Below are 25,222 nucleotides of genomic sequence, written 5' to 3' on the forward strand. Positions count from 1 at the left end.
CATCAGGAAGCATGAAGTTGGTATAATACTGAATAACATTATGAACATAAATAAATCTTTTTATGAGTAAAAAAGTTAAATGTTGTTTAGAGAAAATTAAACATTCTATATACCAAAAAAGATACAAAAGATCAAAGAATTAGGAAGCAATGTTTATAATATTGTTAACAGCAAAAACCAAACAGACAAAAAAATCGGGCTATTCAGAGTAAACCATCTTAAGGCAAGCTCAAATGGAGTCTTTCTCTACAAGCAACTCCTGCAAATCCCTAGAGAAGGAAAACACCCTTCCTTCTTTTGCTCCTGCCTACACATCAACTGTCACTAGAAACAAGAACTAAAACATTTAGCAGACACCTACTCAATGCAGATACCTGACTATTCTAACTCATGTATAGAAGCTTAACCAGAGACTGAGTATATTCAGGACTTCTACTCTCAAAGAGTAAATTGAATAACAATTTTGTGGAAGTAAGCTTAATTTCAAGATGAGACACCAAGGTACAAAATTCAAATGTGTCACTGGGAGCAATCTTGTCACCTTCCCACCTCTCACATTCCCTAACATAGTTCTCCGCTGAATTCACTAATCTAATATAAAAGAAAATCAAATATAAGGAATTTCTGGATATTTGTTGAAAACCTAGAGGAGAAACAAAGGGCGAAGCTAGGGGTAGAAATCTGAGCACAGATCATGAATGCATGCATAATTGATGGTGAGGTAGAGTGGGAGCGATCTGTCTAGCCCTGTTTCTCTCTCTCAGCTTTCACAAGAGATGTGACCTCAAGCCATGGGTTTCAACCTTGGTTATATGTAGAACTCACTTGGGGGAACTTTAAAACAATTTGGCATTGGCAGCAACTAAAATCACACACTAAGGAGGTGATGCTAAAGCATCAATAAAGCTTAAACCCTCACACGGCAATGCTAACATGTCCGGAAGGGCTCTAACTCTCCAGGCAAAGTCTGGGTTGGGAAGTTGATGGTGGTTTAGCTAAAGCTACAAATGGGATTCTGAGGTAAGCACAAGGCTCTTCTCATTCTCTAGAACCTAGCACATCTCTATAGGTAGTCAGGAAAGCGTGGCTCACTGGAGTGACCAACAGCCTCAACATTTCCCTCCATCTATAGAAACTCATAATAGGTTTCTTCCTGACTCCAAGTCCCTGCCTTCCTTTCTTTACATTTACATTAGCAAATTAGCAATTATAGATCTTTCTATGCCCTTTAGAAATATGCATCTTTACCCAGTCTCTTACTGGTTTGACAACTCTGGACTGTCTTTTTTAAGGATCAGAGAGCTATTTCATTGCAATGGAGTCATCAGAGAAGACAGGGCATAGTCTGAGGGAAGGTAGGAGCTTCACTTCCATAATCATCATCAGAAAACATAGATGGCCAAAATCGCATAGACCAACCCTACTGATAGTCAGAAGTGCATACAAACTTGAAGCATGCAGTCATAATACTCAATTGAGGGGATGGTGGGTGAGGTAGGGAGAGATAAGAACAATGAAAGGGGTGACACCGATCAAGTCTCATGGTACTCAGGAATTGATATGTAGTACTACTTAAAGATAATACATATATAAATAAAATCTGCCTTTTGTCTCAGCAAAGGTGCACTCAATCTCTTTTTCTATTAAGCCTTGAATAAACTCTCCCAAGTCTCCCTTGCCTGTTTTTTCAGCCTTGAGCACTTTTTCTTTAGCAGACTGTAAATTTTGAGTCCATGAGCTGAATGATCTTTCTTATTTTCAAGAAAATTCATAAAAGCAGAAGCAACAACCTAAAGTTCCCTCTTCTGCAGCTTCTAGGGTCAATGTTTACTTATTAAAGACCTCATTGTCTCTGGGATTTTAAACATCTTCAAGACTTTTGTTGCATTGAAATCCAGACTATCTCAGTTTTTCACTTGGCAATACATTTATTCAGCAACTATAGGTTCCACCTAACATTGAAAGGGAAGCTCTGTAATTATCAGTCTTACAAAAATTAAAATTAGAGAAAGAATGCTTTCTATTTATTACAAATCAAAACAAGCTCAGACACTGTATCCTTTCTCCCTTAACACCAAGCATTAACACTTTCATTGGCTCCTGTACCAACTTGGGATTTATTCTCTAAAAATAGGGGAATAAAAATTGAAAAGATTGAGCGTGGGGGTATAGGAGTACATGTTCAGATTTTAAGAAGTACTTAAACTACTTTTTCTGAATAGCACTGACTGCTTACTGAGGTCCACAAATTAATTAAAAACAAAACAAATAGAAAGCACCTCACTTTGAATCTGCATCTTTTTTTTTATTGTAAAGGTGATATGCAGAGGGGTTAAAGTTATGTAAGTCAAGCAATGAGTACATTTCTTTTTTAACAGTGTTACCCCTTCTCCCTTTTTCTCCCAGATTATTTTCCTCCTGACTCCCTTTCCCCCCAAGTTATATGGGTCATTATCAACATAGTGTTTAGTGTGTATCGCTATTGCATTTGTTCACCCTTTGTCTCACCATTCCTTTGTGAATCTGTGTCTTTTGACCTGAGCCATTCTCTCCTGCAATCACTCTGGGTTCCAGGAAGGACAGGATTTTTGTGACCAAAAGGCAAATTGCCCTTCTGACAGGCAATGCCTTCTTATCATCTTGTGGCAGAAGCCAAAACTGCCAAAAGTTTGAGCAGTCAAAAGCTCAGAAAGGACCACCTGGCCAGCCACAATAACTTGTTAGTTCCCTTCAAGTGGTAACAGAGATAACAACTACTAATAGCTTCTTTGGGGGAACCTCAGAGAATGAAGCCTGAAATAATGATCAACCCAACTAGGACCATTGGGACTAGAGCTGCTTAGTCCTTATGCATATTCCTCTCCCTCTGTCTTAGATGATGCCTATTTAAGTTTATAGATCATGTCTGTACCCTAAAGGATGGCTGCAGATAGGCTGAAGTGCTGTCTTCCCACATCAGACAAGGCACATGCTACACTGCTTTTTTCTCTTTGTTTGGCATGTAGAGGTAACTAACCAGACTTGACAGGTGGAACCCCTGGAGTCTGTGTCTGGCACCTAAACTATGGTGGTTTCATGATGGTCCATATGTCAGCTTGACATAAGCTTCAATGTCATTTTGGCCCACATTCACATCCACAGTAAAATGAAAGAAGACAATTTCATTTCTGAAACACATCAAGATGAGATACCAAAGTAATCTTCATATTTGAATGATACTGGAATCCCCGGGAATTCTATCAGCACTCTGATACCTTGGGTCCAACACCAGTTCCATTTGTCTGGCATTTGACCTAGGCATCAGGCTTGTTTGTCAATGCTCCCTGGGCCATTCTAATATGCAGCCAAGGCTGAAGACCATTGCCTTCAAATGTAAACTAGTTAATGAATTTCAGAGGTACTGCTCCATGACAGGTAGTTGTATCACGTTAACTCTATGAAGTCTGTGAACAAATGCATATGTGAAAACAGTGAACTATACAAATATCTCAATCAGGGTGAACAAGTAGACCAGAAAAGAAGCTGGGGATGATAATTAACAGACATAATAGCCTGTGTAAGGGAGAATGCATGCATGCATGTGCACATACGCGCACGCGCGCGCGCACACACACACACACACACACACACGCACAATAAAATCACACACCTAGCCAGAGGTAAGCTATACTCAGGAGAGGAAGTGAGTCATTTGCAATGTTTTTTGCATTAGGCATTTCACTCCTTTCTTCTGCCTTCAATATCTCTCTTTTTAACTTCCCTATCCAAGAGCTCTTGTTATCTCTATTTTATAAACTGCCTCAGAGACATTATATAACTTCTCCAAGGTTACCCAGGGCCTGTGCTTGTACTAAAAATTCATATCTGTCCAAAATTCATACTCTATTTTGTCCAGATTATTAATGGAATTACTAAGAACAGACTTGAAATTCATCAATTTGACAACGACTGCTTCCCACAAGCTAGTTAAGACACTTGCCCTTACAAGTAGTTCAATGTCTACTTTCCTGTGTCTGGTCCAGAGCAGATATTTTATACTAATTTGATGAATAGGACTACAATTTCATGTTAAATTTAACAGTACCTACTCTAAGAGTCACTACTTCAGAAAGAGAATTTACAATTCTACTATAGAGATAAAAGATACTAGACTTTCCTCATTTTTTTTTACAAAGGTGATACTTCATTATATTTTTTATTGTAAAGATACTGTACAGAGGGGTTACAGTTATACGTGTAATGAGTTCATTTCTATCAAGCATTGTTACCCTCTCCTTTGTTTTTCTCCTACAATCTCTTCTCTCCTCACCTCCCCAACTTCTCCATCCCCACTCCCTCACAAAGTTGTAAAGTGCATTTTCAACATAGTCTCTTGTCCATCTCGTTGTTACAATGGGTCGACCTGCAACCTTATTTAAGCATTTTGTTATTTCCCTTCCCCTACCCAATATAGACAAATGCATATACAAGATTCAGGGCACTGGTATCAAATACAGTGAAAACAGGGGTTATACCATGGGGGAAGAACATGTAAGAATACCAAAAATATCACATAGCACATTATTAGTACATTTAAAACAACAGCAATAAAGATAAAACCTCTTGTGTCTTATCTTGGGGTATATTTCTCTTAATATCATCTTATATGGTCATATGTCCATAGCTTTTGACCTTTTCTGCTTGTACTAGTTATTGCACATAAGGGAAACCAGTTAATACAATGTTTCCAAGTCTTTCCATTTACTAACAAATGCAATGTTATTTTTTCTGATGGAGGCATAGAATTCCATTACACACACACACACACACACACACACACACACACACACACACACACACACACACACACACCACACACACATACACACACACATACACACACACATCACATCACATCACATCACATCACATTTTCTTGATCCATTCATCTACTGAGGGGCATCTGGGTTGGTTCCATATCTTAGTTATGATGAATAATGCTGTGATAAACATAGGTGTGCTGGTAGCTCTAGTATGGCCTTGTTTGTGATCATTTGGGTAAATGCCCAAAAGTGGGATTGCTGTGTTATAGAGGAGCTTTATGTGGAGTCTTTTGAGGAACTGCTTTCCAAAGTGATTGAACAAGTTTACATTCCCACCAACAATGCAGTAAGGTTCCCTTTTGGCCACATCCCCTCCAGCATCTGTTGTTATTAGATTTCTTGATTACAGCCATTCTAACTGGGGTGAGGTAGAATCAAAGGTGATACATTTTTAACTTTTATTTTCTCTGATCATCCCATGGATGTTGGGGGAGAGGGGATTATTGTCATTTGAAGATTTCCTGCATTGGATGAGCCCTCAAGGCTATTTCCCCTCCATACTCTCTCTCACTGTTTGTTCTCCATTGTTCTGAACTGTCCCACTAGTTGAAAAATGATTTTTGTCAATTTGTGCCTGAAGACTATTCTTCCTTCATTCAGTACCCTTACCCTTCGATTTATGTCATTCTGTTCTAATCATCAAGTACCAGAAACTTCCAAGTGGTTCCTTTTGGCCTCTCTATCAATACATATTTTATAGGTCCTTATGCTCTTCTGACTCATAGTCACACTTTTGAAATTAATTTGATACCTAAGTCCCTTTGGTCATCATCCATCTCATTTGTAAATGTCGCTGCTCGGCTGCTCTTTTCCCTGGAAACTTTATAAATACTAATTCCATTCTTAGTTTGTTCTCTCTCTTTGACAAGTCACAATTTATTCTGGTCTTCACTTCCCTTATCTCTTGGCTCCAAACCGTCAACCTACATCTGTGTCTTTTCGTCCCATGCTTATTCTGTCTAATTTGTCTGCACAGTGCTGGTAAAAATTCTTGGCTCTGTCTCTCCAGAGATGGTGTTTGGGGCCCCTTTCATTCTTTTTCTTCAGAGAAAGAGAAGCAATTTAATGTCCCCCCCCTCCAGCTCTGATTCATAGGTGTTTTCACCTGTTTGGATCCTTTGATGTTCTGTTGTTCATGCCATCCACTAAATAACTGAACATTCCCAAATTTACTTCCTGACTATCTAATTCCTTTGTCAGGTGGCAGATTTCTATAGTGCCATTTACCACCTGACAGACACTCAATTGAAAGTGGGACAGAGGGGAGGAGCAGGGAGTAGGTGCTAGCCTCCTCTGTGACCACCGTCTTCTTTTTGATTTGTTGACAGCCAGAAAAAAAGATTCCACATTGCAGGCTTTCAAGTCCCTAAGCTAAGAACAAGGATGACTGGACAAAGAGATAATTTCTCTTACAGAAGAAAGTCCAGGCATCAAGCCAGAGAAAAGAAATGCCATCCTGTTTAATGTTTAACCCATAGTGGAAGAGAAAAAGAAATGATGAAAGTAGACAAATTGCTTGAAACTGGCTGAAAGCCAATTTATCCCAGGACTAAACCTTAGACTGACCTAACAAGAGACAAGGAACCTGAGTCAAAAAAATCAGGCTTACTTTCATCTGTACTCTTCATTTAACTCTCAGCATCCTACATCCCGATGCACCAAACCATTTCATATATGTTCAACTAGAGAAATATCATTCCTTGAGTTAAACATGGTGAGACAGTGGTCCCAGATAATCAACCTTTAGCTGGAGAAATTAAAAAAGAACACCCAATAATAACAAAGAAGTAAAAGCAAGCAAAAGAATGCAAAAGTTAACTTCACAACAGTGACAAAGTCTATACTGACACAGGTCCAATAAGAACGTTGGGATTTCTGGATATAAGCTTCCCAAGAACTATCAAACCTAGCTCTCCAGGGTGCTCTTATCTCTGTCTCTCCAGATATGTCTTCTTCTCTTCATCACATGAGGTGGCTAATTATAGTCACAGATGGTTTTCTAAGGGAGATTTCTACTTTTTATTACATATGCCAATTGAAGTCTTCCTCATCTGGCTTTTCCAGGTATACAAGTAGTTATGTCATCAATAAAATGTCAAAAGATTTTTTAAGCTGGGTATAGTGATGTACATTTGTAAACCCAGCTATACACTGGAAGTATAGACAGAGGATTAAAATTCAAGGGTGAAGTTAGCCAGAGGAGACTCCATCTCAAAATCAAAATTATAAAGCTGGGCTCTGGTGGCTCATACCTACAATCCTAGATACTCAGGAGGCTGAAATCTGAGGATCGTGGTTCAAAGCCAGCCCGGGAAAAGCTGTGAGATTTTTATCTCCAATAAACCACCAGAAAACCAGAAGTGGCACTGTGGCTCGAGTGCTTGCCTTGCACTAAAGAGCTGAGGGACAGCACCCAGGCCCAGAGTTCAAGCCCCATGATCGACTAAAATAAATAAATAAATAAATAATAAAAAGCAAAAGGGACTGGAGGTATGTTGCTGAAGTAGTAGAACAAGAATGAGGTCTTACCATTTGTTAGGTGGAAAAATTATACTAAGTGATGTAAGCCAGGCCCAAAGAAACATAGGTCCCATGGTATCCCTTATTTACAATAACTAATACATGTCTAGGATAAGCAAAAAAGGTCAAAAGCTATGTATATATGATCATATAAGATGATGTTAAATGAAATGAACCCCAGACAGGGACATAAGAGGTTTTTTCTTTCTTGCTATTGTTTTTAACATTTATTTTTTATTTATTTTTATTGTGAAAATACTGTACAGAGGGGTTACAATTACATGGGCAAGATAATGAGTACATTTCTTATCAAGCATTGTAGCCTCCTCCTTTGTTTCCCCTTCCCATCTCTTCCCATCCTCCCCCTGTCCCCACCTTCCCTGCTCTCCCTCCCCACCCCCACCAAAGTTGTAAAGTCCGTCTCATTGTTGCAATGGGTCTACCTGTATCCCTATTTAAACGATTTGTTTTTCCCCTTCCCCTCCACAAATTATACCGACATCAAATACAGTGAAAGCAGGGGTTATACTGTGGGGGAGGGACATACAAAGCAACTAAGAAATAATCTTATAAATGTGTTAGAAACAATCGCATGAAAGAAAAAAAAAAACATTTGAATACCATCTTAGGGAAGATGGAAGTTTTTGTTGTTGTTGTTTTGTCGGTAGTGGGGCCTGAACTCAGGGCCTTGGCGCTGTCCCTCAACTCTTCAGCTCAAGGTAGTGCTCTACCACTTGAGCCACAGCACCACTTCCATTTTTAACATATTTAAAATGCACTATGTGCTTCTCTTGTTTCTTTTGTATGTTCTTCCCCCGTGCTATAACCCCTGTTTTCACTCTATCTGATTCAGGCGTCCTGCATCTTGTATATACATTTTTATAATTTGGGGAGGGGAAGGGAAATAACAAAATGCTTAAATAAGGGTACAGGTTGACCCATTGTAACAATGAGATGTACAAGACACCATATTGAAGGCAAACTTTACAACTTGGGAGGGGGAAGGAGTAGGTGGGGAGGTGGGGACAGAAGGGATGGTAGGGGAAAAACAAAGGAGGAGGTAACAATGATCCATAGGAAATGTACTCATTACCCTATTCATGTAAATGTAACACTTCTGTACAGTATTTTTACAATAAAAAATATATATGGAAAAAAGAATGAGGCCTGAGTTCAATCCCCAGTATCTCTCTCTCTCTCTCTCTCTCTCTCTCTCTCTCTCTCTCTCTCTCTCTCTCTCTCTCTCTCTCTCTCTCTCTCTCTCTCTCTCTCACACACACACACACACACACACAAACAACATGTCAATATTTGTAACTGCTATATTCACAGGGGACCAAAATGAGTATAGTGACTTCATAGTCCAGATTAGCCATTGGCTAAAGATATCCTGTGACAAAGCATATAGCATATAGCAATTATATGTAACAAATACAATGTGGAAAATGTAAAGATATAAATGAATCATGTAAATAATGTATAGGAAATGTAAACATGGTATAAAATGGCCTGTTTGGTTAACCAGAGTTAAATATTCCACAATGTATACATGTATCAAAACATTACATAGTGCCAAATTAATACATAAAAATTTTATGTTGTTATTTGCCAGTTAAAATGAATGTAATTCGCTTTTATGAAGGGTTATATCTCAGGGGTTTTACACACTGGAAATGTGTTTAAATTGAATGTATTTCTTCTAATAAAACTGTGGTCAGCCGGGCGCTGGTGGCTCACGCCTGTAATCCTAGCTACTCAGGAGGCTGAGATCTGAGGATCGCGGTTCAAAGCCAGCCCGGGCAAGAAAGACCGTGAGACTCCTATCTCCAATAAACCACCAGAAAACCGGAAGTGGCGCTGTAGCTCAAGTGGTAGAGCGCTCGCCTTGAGCTGAAGAGCTGAGGGACAGCGCCCAGGCCCAGAGTTCAAGCCCCATGACCGACAAAAAAAAAAAAAAAAAACCTGTGGTCAGTTAGTTTCCAAAGAAAGAGGAATCTAGGTTAAGAACTTTTATTTCCACATTGTGAAGAAAACTTCCTATCTTTTCATACACATAATATGTGAAGCATATATGCAAATCCAGAAACCCCAAATCAGAGAGAACTTTGAGGTCAAAGTTCCAATCCAGTCCTGTTAAATATAGAAATAGTGATCATTATAGGGTTAAGATGAAACTGTTTTATCTCCCCAGTATAAAAAGAACTAATGTGTGTGTAGTACTGCAGGGGGATGGGGGGAGGAAGATAGGATAAACTTCTTACAAATTAAAGCTGTTGATCAATAGGGGGTTGTGGGGAAAGAAGAAGGATTATTCTGATTAAAGATAATACATGCATATCTGAAATACTATAGTAAAATTCTTAGGTACCAGTAGTATACACATACAAATCAAATGGCAGAAAAGTGAAGTGGGCTCTTTGAGGGCTAGGTAACAGTGGGATGGGAAAGGTCTAGGGAAGACTGTAAATGAAGAAGAATATAGTTCTATGTTTACGAAAATAGAACAATGAATCCTGTGGGGATTGTTTTAGAAGAGGGATGGGTGAGGGAGAGTAATAAAGGGGGTGAGTTGGATTGAGATACATTATATAAATGGAAATATCACACAAAACCCATCTTGTATAACTGATGTATGCTAATAAACAACAATAAAAAGAAAGCAAAGGATATTAGACTTGCAAAAAAAGGACAGTAAATAAGAACAACTGACCAAATTCACCAAGTATAGGAAGATAAAAATTGTTCTCAAGTTGACTAAATAAGGAGAAGAAACACAGCTCTTAGAAGAGAGTGAAGAGACAAATAATGACATGGTATTACTGTCATTTTTAAAAAGTGGGGTGGGGATTGATAAAATTGGAAATGTAAAAGAGTGAGAGGGAAGAAGAGCAGGCTAGCCAATGAGTGATAAGCAGTCGCCAACAGATGGCACCAGTACAGATGTTTATGCTCTAAACAGTCTAATGGTTTATATACCTCTAGAAAAGTCCTCATCTACCCTCTTTGTGACCATAAAAGTCAAGGAGGATCTGAGATGATAAATCCAAGAAATTTCTGTTGTCAAACTCCTGTCCTGAACAGGAAAATGAGAGAGGGAGAGGGAATGAGAGAGAGGGGGGGGGGAGGGAGAGGGAGAGAGAGAGAGGGAGAGGGAGAGGGAGAGAGAGAGAAAATCTTTGTCTCACTGTGGAAAGGAAATAATCTTTTCAGGATTTAAGAGATGGTTTCTTGTAGGTTTGTACTCCTAACCCTGTTCAGTGCATCAAATGAACAATAAACAGATAAAGAAGGCAGACTTCAGTTGGGAAATCTATGGTCCCAGGGCTGAAAATGGTTTTGGATCCCAGGTGGGAACAGATGGTCAGAATTTAAAAGCTTGAAAATTAGCATAGCTTTCGGCAATACAGTGATATCTCCCTTGGGCTCTATCAGAATACAAGCCCTATCCCAGAGTCCTACACCAGGATTAACACCAACTCAGAAGAGATGGGCAACAATCTTTTCCCTGGACTTCAATGACCCATGCCCAATTTAGTGATAAGAGACTTGCATGGAATTATTACAAAAGATGGAGATGGAGGGAGAGAGAGAATCATGGGATTGACTTCTGTTGATGTGAACTGCCCACATTATGCACATAGTTTAAAAGAACAGAACTGAGACTCAGGGAGCTAAGGTTACCTACCCTCACTAACATTTGCTATCCTCTCTCACCATTCCTTGTAATCAAACTAGTGTTGGATTCAAAGTAAATCCTTTTGTAAACAATGACACAAACCTATCAGGCCCCATATCAGGGAACATAAGGAAAACATTGTTGTCACTAAGATCAACAACATGGACCTTAGCAGTGTCAACTCTTTCTTGTGTGATGGCCAAAGTGACCTGCTAACTGTTATACCAGTATATGGTGGGTCAGTCACCAGAAACCCCAATGGACAGTGCTAATGTATCCCCAAAATATGTTAATAATTTTATATCACCAATGAAATGTATACTTTTGCTGTTGTTTTTATTTGCTGAATCTGCATTCATTTTACATTCAATTTCAGGAAAAATTACACAGAATAAGCAAACAAGAAGAGAACTACAAAAAAGAAAGAAAAGAAAAGAAGGAAGGAAGGAAGGAAGGAAGGAAGGAAGGAAGGAAGGAAGGAAGGAAGGAAGGAAGGAAGGAAGGAAGGAAAGAAGGAAGCTCTCTCTAAGAAATTTGTTAAATTTAACTATGCAACTGGCTCGAACATTACCTTAGAAACAAAAGGGCACAGAAACAGGAAATTATTTTCCAGGATTTATGTATGACCCTGATAAGAATTATTTCTGCATGGTAAAATCAAGGTAAGAAAGAGCTAGCACCTTCTGAGAGGTGAAGGTGTGCAAATCACACCCTCACCTCCTAAAGACAATGGCTCTTGAACCATGTACCACAGAATTGGGAAAGAGGCAAAAAGTGCTGTGTATAAAGCAATAACCTGGTAGGTGACCTGTGGTACTCTCTTCTCTCAGCTTAAATTCTGCAACAAAAGGCCCCTTATACAAAATATAGAATCCATAAAGCATCTTTTAAACAGCTCCCATGGGTGTTTTCTGCAGGCTAACATCCTTTCCAGTTACAAGCCCAAACTAACAGCAAAAAAATTCATAAATACTTTCCTAAGTATTTCCCTGCCCTGTGTGGTATCACTTGAAGATATTCTGCTACATTGCTAGGTGTAGAATGAAGATCATTTGACCTGTAGTGACTTTATTGTAGGATTTTTTATGTTTCCACACAACTAACTTAATGTATGAGTTCCAATTTCTCAGGTCAGACTTTCCAGGTCAAACATGGGGAATAATGCACCATCTATAATCAAGCATTTCAGGTAGTGTGCTTTATATACAGAAAACCAGTTCAAATAAACATTAATACTGAGTCATTTCTAAATAATAGTAATTAAATCTGAAATATTACAGGAAGTTTTTAAGAACATGTGTACAGGCACAATCAGCATCCAGTTTAATTACCTCTGCAATTTATTAATCTTGAGTGTAATATTGGTCTTAATTTCTGAAACTAAAAAAGTAAATATTTAATACTATGCATGATTTATTAACAAGAAACCTCATTAGAATCAAACATACCTTATAACTTTGGATTTTAGATAGTACATAGATAGGACATAGGAGAACAATGTTTTCCTACCAAAAGAAAACAATTCAGACATTAGTGTAGACAATGATTTTCTAGAGAAGATCACAAAAACAGGAAACTAAGACACTGCTACACTACCAGCGAAACAGCCACTAGAATAAACAGGCAACCTAAGAACAGGAGGTAGGGGTAGAAAAATGCAAAGTATTCATCTGGCAGAGAGTTAATATATTGGACATATTTTTTAACTCTAAAAATTAACTAAAAAGTAAGTCAATTATAAAATGGACAAATTATCTGAGTAGACACTTTCATAAGATGGACAATAAATATATCAAAAAATGGTCATTATCAACTAGCCATTAAAGAACTGCAAATCAAAACTGCCTTGAGATATTATCTCACTCTAATCAGAAGCATTATAAACAAAAATGACAAAAGAAGTAATAATGCCGACAAGGGTTTAGGGAGAAAAAAAGGAATCATTATTCACTGTCAGTATAGAATAAGATGAAGTTACTCTCAATAGATGAAAAGCATTGTATTAATATATATTAATATACTGTATTTATATATATCATACATATTATATTATATACTATGTTATACATTATATGCCATTATTTATATATTATGTATTATATATATATATACACAAACACATATATTAGAGTATTTATTCAGCTGCAAAGAAGACTGAAGTTCTTTCCACCAAAGTGGATGGAACTTGAGAGTACTTTTAATAAGATCATTTGTATTAAGCCAGATGCAGAAACACAAGACTACACATCCTCTCCCCTATGTAGAACTAAAAGTAGTGGAAAGCAGGAACTAGGAAGGAGGCCAGAAAGCAGATGTGAGGAAGAGGATGAAATAATGATGATTAAATGTAATTTATGAAGATGGAGACACTAACTGAACCTTAGTGACATGCATAACTGATATGTGTTAATATTTGCCTCCCCCACCAAAAATAATAATAATTCTGGCCTTTATTTGAAGTTAATGCACCTGTCTTTGGTACCCAGCATATCTTCTGGTGACCTAAGAACAACTGGCTTTCCCATTGTTTTGTTTGTCCATCCTTGGCACTAGGGGTCCAGTATGAGCTTGGGGTCACTAGATTGAGCATGTGCCTTTGATGTGAGCTTTAACAGAGCATTAGATGACTGAAAAGGACAGAAGGAGCAGTAGAAAGAAAGCATTGCTACATCAACCACACTAATTGCTGCTGCCCACTGAGATCGACAGTACACTCTCTGTTTATCATTCAAGCAGTAGTATGTTGTGTCCGTTTCAGAAGTTCCCTGAAGCAGGAAAAGCAAGTGAGAGCGTCCTGGTTTCTCCAAGATTCTGAAATGATGTTAGAAACCTGGGGCCTTTTGGAAGTGGGAAAAAGAAGCATGTAGTCCCTCTCAGTCATAACTGCATGAGAGAGAAGGTGGCCAAGTATTAATCAGAATTTGCCCTCAGAAGTTTGAGAATGGCAGAGCCACATTTTTTTTTATTTCTGCTCGCCACAGCAAGAATGTAGAGAAGAGCTTGTGAGTGATGGTAAGTAGCACACTGAACACTTTATTCAAGGAGTCTGTTTTGTCTTAATGACACGAGAGAGAGAGAGAGAGAGAGAGAGAGAGAGAGAGAGAGAGAGAGAGAGAGAGAGAGAGAGAGAGAGAGAGAGAGAGAGAGAGAGAGAAAGCAAAAGCAAGGTAGATGTCCCAGGACCCTTGTACATGTTGCCAAGGCTGGATTAGGGTGCTGTGCATGGGAGTCTGAGTAGAATCAACTCCTTCTGAAAGTGGATAGTGGATTACTTTGCTATGGATGCCACTACAATAAGCTTCTCCACTTGGGAGGTTAAAATCTAAAGAGAAAGGTATCTGAATACTAGTTTCCTCTTGAGGCCTCTATCTTCAAGATTTATAGACTTGTTCCTCTCTCTCTCTCTCACACACACACACACCCCAAGTCCTCACATCATCTATTGCTCTGGACCTGGCTATGCCCTGATCTCCTCTTCTTATAAGAACACCAGTCGTGTGGATTTAAGCTTCAAATATAGTCATATTTTGAGGTATTGAGTCTTAGAATTTCAAAATATGAATTGGAGGCAAGACATAATTCAATCTATAGCAGATGTACAGGTGCTGCCTGGATTTTAATTTTTCCCTAACATTACAGTCAGACTGTTTTATTTAATTGTGTATAAATGAACAGAAGCATAAGATTAGATTTTAAGGTAGGTTGACTGGGATAGGAAAAATAAAAGCTATGTGTACACACATACACACATCTTTAGGAAAGAGGGGATAAACGTTAAACGAATGATTATCAAACTGGAAACAAAGGACAGCCTTGTAGATAATCTTGGCTATAAGTCTAAGAAATGAAGAATTTATCAAAAGGAAGGTATAACTAGTATATGTCTGAGACAAGCAGAAACGGTCAGATAAGTTGATGTTAGGTGAAATGAACCCCAAGATAAGGACTCAAATGTTTTTTTCTTGAATGTCGGGGGGTTCCGGGAAGATGGCGGAGGAGAAGCTGGAATCTGAACAAGCTCTCGCATAGAAAGTAGGTTTAGAGTTCCAGTGAACAGTCCTAAGCCAGAGAATCACACCAAGTGTACCATCACAGGACAGAGAGTTAGACAAGAGAGGGGAAGCCAAGGAAACGCACCAGCTGCCGCTCCGGCGGCGGGGTCGCGGCGGCGACCACCGCCGCGGGAGTCATACCTGAGACACAGAGAGTCGGGGACGAAGGAGCCAGACGCAGCGGACGAGCGGATTCTACTCAACACCAACAAGAACCGACAAGGAGCGAACATCTTCATCCTGCTGTTTGCAGACCAGAGACGACCCAGGATCCAAGACTCGGCGTGAGTACAAGCCCGACATCCTCACTCCTCAGGGAGCAGAGGAGGGAAGGCCACCCCTCCCCCCCCAGCACCAGTGATCTCCATCTTGGATACCGACAAAGCTCGGAGTTGCTGCTAGCTCCAGCTCAGGCCTTGGAATAAAACGAGTCATTTAGCAGGTCACAAGAACTTAACGCCGAAGTGACCTGCCAGACTCAGCTCCATCCAGGGAAAAGTCACCCAGCTCAGGCGCCAGCCATCGGAGTGCCTAGCGTCACTGGGTAACCAGAGCCAGAGGCTGCCCCTCCCTCTAGCAGCCACCACAATCAATTGAAAAACAGAAACCCTGAGAATGGCTCCAGGCTGGGCGCTGTGAGCTCTATCACAAAATAGCCCCAGGGAAAAGCTACTGTTTGTTGAAAGGCCTAAACCCTACCCAGAACCTAGCCTCATAACCACATCCCCCTCTTTTGTGACTCTCAAAGCAGACCACCCTCCCAGAAAACTAACCTGGGAGGGGGATCTCAAAATCTTGGGTAAAGCAGAGCATTTTTCTGCCTCTTCCAACCAACCGACTTAAGAAACCAATCAAGCCACAGGACCTCAAGCTGACCAGAGACTACAACAAGAGACTGGTCGCAGACAAAAGGGAGATACAGGATTCCTCCCACTCCTCCCCCCCCCCCAAAAAAAAAAAAAATCAAAAGACTTTTTTTTCTTTTTTTTTTTTTTTCTTCTTCTTCTTTTCTTTTTTTTGCTTGTTTTTTGTTTTTTGTTACCTTATATATATATATATATATATATATATATATATATATATATATATAAATTTTTTCCCTTCTAAAACTTTTATTAATCTTTAATTTTTGCCTCTTCTGAAAAAATAATTGTTTTCCAGTAATTTTTTTTTCTCATCTTATAATTTTTATTTTAGGAATACGTGAATGAGAGTTTTCCTTTCTTTTCTTGTCTTCTTTCTCTTTTTCTTTCATTCTTAATTATCTTTTTGTTTTTTATCTAGCTCTACTGAACTTCTGATCTTTTCTTCTCCCTTTCCCATCCTTAAAGCTTTCCACATCTCCTCTATGTCCCTCCCCTTCTCTGAACATATTCACATTCCTCTCTAAATAGACGGTCTTTTAACCTCTATAATAACATTAATTTTTACGTTTCTATTCTTTTTCTGGTCTCTCTTTATTCCCCTTTCCGTCTCTTCTTTTTCTCTCTCTCTCTACTTGCATCCTACCCAACCCATTTCCTGCACTGTGATTAGGACATAGTTAACTCTCCCTGTGCCTCCCCACACCAATCTATTCCTATTTTTTACCCACATCTCTCCCTAATCCTAATAATTTCTGGTTTTCCAAATTCTTTTCTGCGGTTCGAAGTCCTTTAACATATAGTCATTTGATGTTGAATAGATGTATCTGTTGAACTAGATTGTATCTGTAGACTATTGACTGTACAAATGCAAACTTTGGTTGATGGTTGCCTTAAGATAGTGTTCTAGCACAAAACTGGTGCAATCTGTATCTCAAATGGGCCGAGTAAGCCGGAAAAACACAAGAAAAATGGCAAATTCGGGTATCTCAATTCCCAACCTTGATAATCAGGGATTAGAACAGATAAAGAATAATCCAGAGGAGAGTTCCCAAATAGCTCTACAAACACTAATAGCAAACATGATAAATGAGAAGTTTGACAATGTACAAAGGACTCTGTATGAGCGTGATAGGGAGAGAGAGGAGGCATCCCAGAAGTTTATACAGGAACATCATAAGCGTGAGGAAGCTTCTCAAAAACTGATACAGGATTTGCGTGAACAACTTGAGAATACTCAAAGAGAAAGGGAGGAATGGCGTGAGCAGGCAGAGAACACTCAAAGAGAACTGCAGGAATCCCACAGAAGGGAGGAAACTAATCAAAGAGTAATTCACGAATTAAGAGACCAGGTAGAGAATACACAAAGATCACTAAAGACATTCATGGAATCCATTAACAAAGAGCTGAAGGAAGTCAGGGAGACCACAAAGGGAAGGCTGAATGGAACCCAACAGAAGGAATGGGAGTCCAAAGAAACCATAACCAATCAACTAAGTGATTTGAGAACAAACACTGAACACCAAATTAAGGAAGTAAAGAAATTCATACAAGACCTAAAACAGAGCTTCAACAAAGAACTTGAAGCCATCAAAGCTGACCAATTAGAAGGAAAAGAGATAAAAAACAAAGTAGAGAGTCTTGACAGCAGGTTAGACCATGCAGAAGATCGAATCTCAGGGATTGAAGACAGCCTAGATATTATAGAGAAAGAACATACAACCATCCAAGACAAGTCCAAGAAATATGATAGGTCTATCCAACACCTGGAAGACACCATCAGAAGGCCCAATCTAAGGATAATGGGTGTAGAGGAGCACCTAGAAACAGAAGTTAATGGTCTAGGAAATTTGTTTAACAGGATCCTAGCAGAGAACTTCCCAAACATACAAAAAGATAGGCCTATTCAGATACAAGAAGCTTTTAGAACCCCAAATAGACCAGACCAGAATAGGACATCCCACCGTCACATTATAATCCACACAGGATCAACCCAGACCAAGGAAAAGATCCTTAAAGCTGTCAAGGAGAAAAGGTTAATCACCTATAAAGGGAAACCAATTAGAATTACCTCAGATTTCTCACCAGAGACAATCAAAGCAAGAAGAGCCTGGAATGATGTATGCCATGCCCTAAAAACAAACAACTATCAACCAAGAATACTGTACCCAGCTAAACTCTCCTTCATAACTGAAAGCCAAATAAAAACCTTCCATAGCAAAGAAAAATTGAAACAATACATCTCCACCAAACCAGCCCTGCAAAAGATTCTTAAAGATGTCCTACACATAGAAAACCAACAAGAACGCAACAAAGGCCAAGAAACTGCACCCAAACTGAGAATCCAAGAACCTTAGGAAGAACCCAGTTTTCACAGCCCCCAAGAAGGTGGATAACATGGCAGGAACTCCCAAATACCTCTCAGTCCTATCTCTTAATGTTAACGGACTGAACTCTCCAATTAAGCGACGTAGACTGTCTAGTTGGATTAAAAAACAAGACCCTTCTATCTGCTGCCTGCAGGAGTCACATCTTGCCCGTAAAAACAAACATATTTTCAAGGTTAAAGGCTGGAACAAAATCTACCAAGCAAACGGCCCTCATAAACAGGCGGGAGTTGCAATCCTAATATCAGATAAAATAGACTTCAAATTAAAATTCGTGAGAAGAGATAAAGAAGGTCGCTACATACTAATTAAAGGATCTCTCCTTCAGGAGGATATTACAATTCTAAATATCTATTCGCCAAACAATGGAGCACCCAAATTTATCAAAGAAACACTACTTTCCCTCAAATCCCAGATAGATCCAAAGACATTAATCGTTGGGGATTTTAACACACCACTCTCCCCACTAGATAGATCAACTCGGCAAAAACTCAACAGAGAAACCGCAGATCTAAACAGCTGCATAGATCAACTAGACTTAACAGACATTTACCGAACATTTCACCCAGCAGCATCAGAATACACGTTCTTCTCAGCAGCACATGGGACGTTTTCTAAAATAGACCACATTTTAGGCCACAAAGCAAACTTGTCTAAATTCAGAAACATTGAAGTTATACCTTGCATTCTCTCTGACCACAAGGGAATAAAATTAGAACTCAACACCAAAAGCCACCAAAGAAAGTCCGGTATCACATGGAGGCTGAACAACACACTGCTGAATCATAAGTGGGTCATGGAAGAGATTAGAAAGGAAATTCAAATGTTCATGCTATTCAACAAAAATGAACACACAAATTACCAGCTCCTCTGGGACACAGCAAAGGCAGTACTCAGAGGCAAGTTTATAGCTCTGAGCTCCTACATCAACAAATTGGAGAGATCGGAAACTAATAATTTAATGACACATCTAAACCTCCTTGAAAAAGAGCAGCAAGATAAACCCCAATCCAGTAGACGGAAAGAAATAATCAAAATTAAATCAGAATTAAATGAATTAGAATCCAAAAAAACTATAGAAAGAATCAACAAAACAAAGAGTTGGTTCTTCGAAAAACTTAACAAAATTGACAGACCCTTAGCAAACCTTATCAGAAAAAGGAGAGAACACACCCAAATTAATAAACTCAGAGATGAGAATGGAAACATCACCACGGAAACAACCAAGATTCAGAACATTATAAGGGAATACTTCTCAAAACTTTATGCTAATAAGTTTGAGAACTTGACAGAAATGGACCTTTTCCTAGCAAATATTGACATGCCAAAACTAAACCAAGATGAGTTAAACCAGCTTAACAGGCCCATATCAAGCATCGAAATAGAAACAGCAATAAGAGACCTCCCAGCTAAGAAAAGTCCAGGACCAGATGGTTTTACAGCGGAATTTTACAAGGCCTTCAAAGCAGAGCTCACACCAATACTCCTCCAACTCTTCAATGAAATTGAAAGAGAAAGCTCACTACCGAACACATTCTATGAAGCCATCATAACCCTCATCCCAAAACCAGGCAGGGACTCATCAAAGAAAGAGAACTATAGACCCATTTCTTTGATGAACATTGATGCAAAACTTCTCAACAAAATTTTGGCCAATCGACTTCAACAATTCATCCAAAAAATCATACACCATGATCAAACAGGATTCATTTCAGGGATGCAAAGCTGGTTCAATATACGCAAATCAATTAATATTATTCATCACATCAACAGGAGCAAGAATAAGAACCACATGGTTATCTCAATAGATGCAGAAAAAGCATTTGACAAGATCCAACACCCCTTTATGATGAAGGTTCTGGAAAAATTAGGAATCCATGGAACATTCCTCAATATAATAAAGGCTGTATATGACAAACCTACAGCCAGCATTATACTCAATGGTGAAAAACTAAAGCCATTTCCTCTTAACTCAGGAACAAGACAAGGATGCCCACTCTCTCCACTTCTCTTCAATCTAGTATTAGAATGCCTAGCTACAGCAATAAGACAAGATGCAGACATAAAGGGGATCCAAATAGGGAAAGAAGAAATAAAACTCTCCCTCTTTGCAGATGACATGATCTTGTATTTAAAGAATCCCATAGACTCCACTCCCAAATTACTCAAGCTGATTCAAAACTTTGGCAAAGTAGCAGGTTATAAAATTAACCCCCAAAAATCAATGGCTTTTCTATATGCCAACAATGAGAAAAGTGTGGCTGAAATTAGGAAAGCAACTCCATTTGTAATAGCCCCACAAAAAATAAAATACCTAGGAATTAACTTAACCAAAGAAGTGAAGGACCTCTATGATGAAAACTTTAAAATCTTGAAAAAGGAAATCAACACAGAACTTAAAAAATGGCAAAACCTCCCATGCTCCTGGATTGGCAAGATTAACATCGTGAAAATGGCAATACTTCCCAAGGCTATCTACAAATTCAACGCGATTCCTATCAAAATTCCACCCTCATTCTTCAAGGAAATAGAGGAGGCAATCCAAAAATTCATATGGAACAATAAAAGACCCCGAATAGCAAAAACGCTCCTCAACGGAAAGAACAGTGCTGGAGGAATATCAATACCAAATTTCAAACTCTACTATAAAGCCATAGTAATCAAAACAGCTGGGTATTGGCATAAGAACACACCTCAGGACCAATGGAATAGAATTGAAAACCCAGAAATGAACCTACAGACCTATAGCCACCTAATCTTCGATAAGGAAGCTAAAACAATAGAATGGAAGAAAGACAGCCTCTTCAGTAAATGGTGCTGGCAAAATTGGTTAACTACATGTAGAAAACTAAAGCTAGATCCTTATATATCACCCTGCACCAGAATCAACTCCAAATGGATCAAAGACCTTGAACTCAAAGCAGACACTCTGAAAACATTACAGGATGGAATAGGAGAAACCCTAGGTCTCCTTGGCTCAGGTCGAAATTTTCTGAATAGAGACCCGGAAGCACAACAAATCAAAGAAAGGTTGGACAAATGGGATTGCATAAGATTGCAGAGCTTCTGCAGGGCAAATGACATAGCTGGCAAGATCAATAGAAAACCCACCGATTGGGAGAAGATCTTTACTAGCCATACAACGGACAAGGGTCTCATATCTAAAATATACTTGGAACTCAAAAAATTAAACCACCCAACAACAAATCCTCAAAGAAACAACTGCCCAATAAATAAGTGGGCAAAAGACTTAAAGAGAAGCTTCTCTGAAGAAGAAAGAAGGATGGCCAATAGACACATGAAGAAATGTTCAACATCCCTAGCCATAAAAGAAATGCAAATCAAAACAACATTGAGATATCACCTCACTCCAGTTAGAACAGCAAAAATCAAGAACTCCAATAACAACAGATGCTGGAGGGGATGTGGACAGAAAGGAACCCTACTTCATTGTTGGTGGGAATGTAAACTTGTTCAACCACTTTGGAAAGCAGTATGGAGGTTCCTCAAAAGACTCCACATAGATCTCCCCTATGATCCAGCAATCCCACTTTTGGGCATTTACCCAAATGTTTACAAACAAGACCACACTAAAGCTACCAGCACAACTATGTTTATTGCAGCATTATTTACCATAGCTAAGATATGGAACCAACCCAGATGCCCCTCAGTAGATGAATGGATCAAGAAAATGTGGTATATATACACAATGGAATTCTATGCCTCCATCAGAAAGAATGATATTTCCCCATTTGTTAGGAAATGGAAAGGTTTGGAAAAAATTATATTAAGTGAAGTAAGCCAGGCCCAAAGAAGCATAGGTCCCATGGTTTCCCTTATTTGCAATATCTAGTATAGGTATGAGTCAAGCGGAAAAGGTCAGATAATGTGATGCTAGGAAAATGAACCCTTAAATATGTATTTTAATGTTTTCGTTTCTTTCATGCATGTATTTCTAATGCATTTATAAGATTATTTCTTTGTTGCTTTGTATGTCCCTCCCCCACAGTGTAACCCCCGTTTTCACTATATTTGATGTCAGTATAACATGTGGAGTAGATGGGGACAAACAAGTCGTTTAAGGATTCAGGTGGACCTGTTGCAACAATGAGAAGTACAAAATGTCATGTCAAAACCAGCTTTACAATGCCGGTGTGGGGGGGGGAGGGGGGTATAATTGGGTGGGGGGAGGGGGGTAAAATTGGGTGGGGGGAGGGGGGAGGCGGGGAAGGGAAGTGAAGGGTAAACAAAGGAGGAGGCTGCAATGCTTGATAAGAAATGTATCCATTATCCTGCCCATGTAATTGTAGCCCCTTTGTACAGTATGTTCTCAAATAAAATAAAATACAATTTTAAAAAAAAAATGTTTTTTTCTTGCAATTTTTTCTAACATATTTATTAGATGATTTCTTTGTTGCTTTATATGTCCCTTCTCCACGGTATAACCCCTGTTTTCCCTGTATTTGATGTTGGTATAATATGTGGAGGGGAAGGGAAAAAACAAATTGTTTAAACAGGGATACAGGTGGACCCCTTTACAACTTTGGCGGGGGCGGGGGGAATGAAGTGAGCAGTGAGGGGGGGAGATGGGAAGGGATGGGGGAAGATGGGAAGGGATGGGAAGGGGAAACAAAGAGGAGGCAACAATGCTTGATAAGAAATGCATTCATTACTTTGCCCATGTAATTGTAACTCCCTCTTACGATATTTTCACAATTAAAAGAAAAGGAAAGTATGAAGTTTTTACATACAAGGATTACCAACAATCAAAGAGTTTGAATTAACAGCATTTACACAAAAGAAAAACCAGAAGAGTTTTAATGAAAACTGTGGAAATAAGGCCAGAGAGAAACCTAAAGAAAAAAAGAGAGCAGAAAAAAATAAGATCAAATTTTATAACAATTAGGGACTGAAGCAGGAGCAAGGAAAAATAAAAGTTAATGCCAAAAATTCCACACACCTTATTCATCACTAACCTTGATAGAAAACAATGTTTCTATGTTTCCATTTTAAATACTAATTAAACTGTCACTTTTAAAATATGGGACAACGATTTCCTGTGTTGTTGGATGTCTGCTTATTAACGGATGTGTCTTTGCAGTGCTCTGAGTATTATTTAGAGAAGATTCCTCCTTTTTCCTCAGAATGGCCTCTCATTGAGGAAAATGTTAAATTACTCATTCAAACTTACTAATTAAACTGGCAGCAACTGCCACTATTAAAATGTGATGGCCAACATAATTGGCCCAAAAGTGACTATTCATGTCTCATTCACAGAGGACATACAAATTAATTTTATAGCTTCCTTTTGAAAGACACGCGGCCTTCTGCTCCCTCCTATCCATCTGCCATTCTGTGCCTGAACAGCCTCCCTTTGTACAGCCTCTTCTCTGAGTAGTTTATAGTGATTATGGTAGAAAACAAACCCCCAACCTCACACTTAGCTTAGAAGCAGTTAGAGACCATCTCATTGCCATACTCATAGGTTCTCCCATCGCTAGAGATAATACCAACTTTTTTTGTTTTTTGTTTTGGTCAGTTGTGGGGTTTGAACTCTGGGCCTGGGCGCTGTCCCTTAGCTCTTCAGCTCAAGGCTACCACTCTACCACTTGAGCCACAGCACCACTTCCAGTTTTCTGGTGGTTTATTGGAGATAAGAGTTTCACGGACTTTCCTGCCCAGGCTGGCTTTGAACTGTGATCCTCAAATCTCAGCCTCCTGAGTAGCTAGGACTACAGGCATGAACCACCGGTGTCCCACAAAGCCATCTTTTAACTACAACTTATACATTGCTTTCTTGGATGGCAAATAAGTTTTCTATTTTCCATTTTCCATACCTAATTAAGTTGCCACTTTAAAAAATATTGAATAATGTTATCTCTACTGTTGGATGTCTGTTTATTATTTGCTTTTGCTGAGCTGTGAATATTATATAAAGAGGTTGCCTCTTCTCTTTCTTAAAATAGCCTATGACTCATAAATCATAGGTTATCTCATTAATCATCTCCTCCTCTGGCCTACCTAGGCATTTTCCTCTGCTAACCACACATACAAAGGCATGCATGTGCGCGCGCACACACACACACACACACACACACACACACACACACACACACACACACACACACACACACACACACACACACACACACGGCCCAATAGCTGTCTGTGAGCAGTAACCTTTGAACTTTCATTTGTTATTAGCCCTGCTCTCCCTTAGCCTGATTATGACCCTGATGCCTTTAACTGCTTCTGATAATTCTCTTCTTTCCTGCTCTTAATGATTCTTGACAATAATTTTGGTCTTCTATAGACTAAAAAGCCATTATCTACCCACTTGAACATAAGATATTTCCTAATACCAGATGAAGCTTCAACCAGTTTAGACATTCTCCTATGTCAGAACCAAAATGAGTTGGACACACTCTTCTGGCTAGTCTCTAACAAAGCAGTTCCTGGCTCTCACAGACCCAGCTCCCTTCCTCTTCCTTGTGAGTCTGTTTCTTAGGTCTCTGCTGGCCTCAGCACTGAGCCCCCACGAAGTATGGCACAAATTCATGCAAATTTGAAACATAGGTAGTTTCACCAACATTTCACAAAAGTAGCTTATTCAAAAAACTAATCACAGAGATATTACTATGAATGACCAGATAATCAATATGAAAAAGCTAAGAAAATTAGAACACAAAAAGGAATGATCCTGAGTAATTATGAATGCTAAAAATCCCTGTGTTATCCACAAATTCAGCATCTCCAAAATGTAGTAAATCACTTGGCAGACTTTAGTTAACAATAGAAGAACAAACACAAATTTGGGATTATGGAATTATAGAGTCATAGTTTATTGCTTTATGTTAAATCA

The sequence above is a fragment of the Dipodomys merriami genome, unplaced genomic scaffold, assembly GCF_024711535.1.
Source record: "Dipodomys merriami isolate MVZ:Mamm:240054 unplaced genomic scaffold, mDipMer1.0.p SCAF_6, whole genome shotgun sequence".
Classification (NCBI taxonomy): Eukaryota; Metazoa; Chordata; class Mammalia; order Rodentia; family Heteromyidae; genus Dipodomys; species Dipodomys merriami.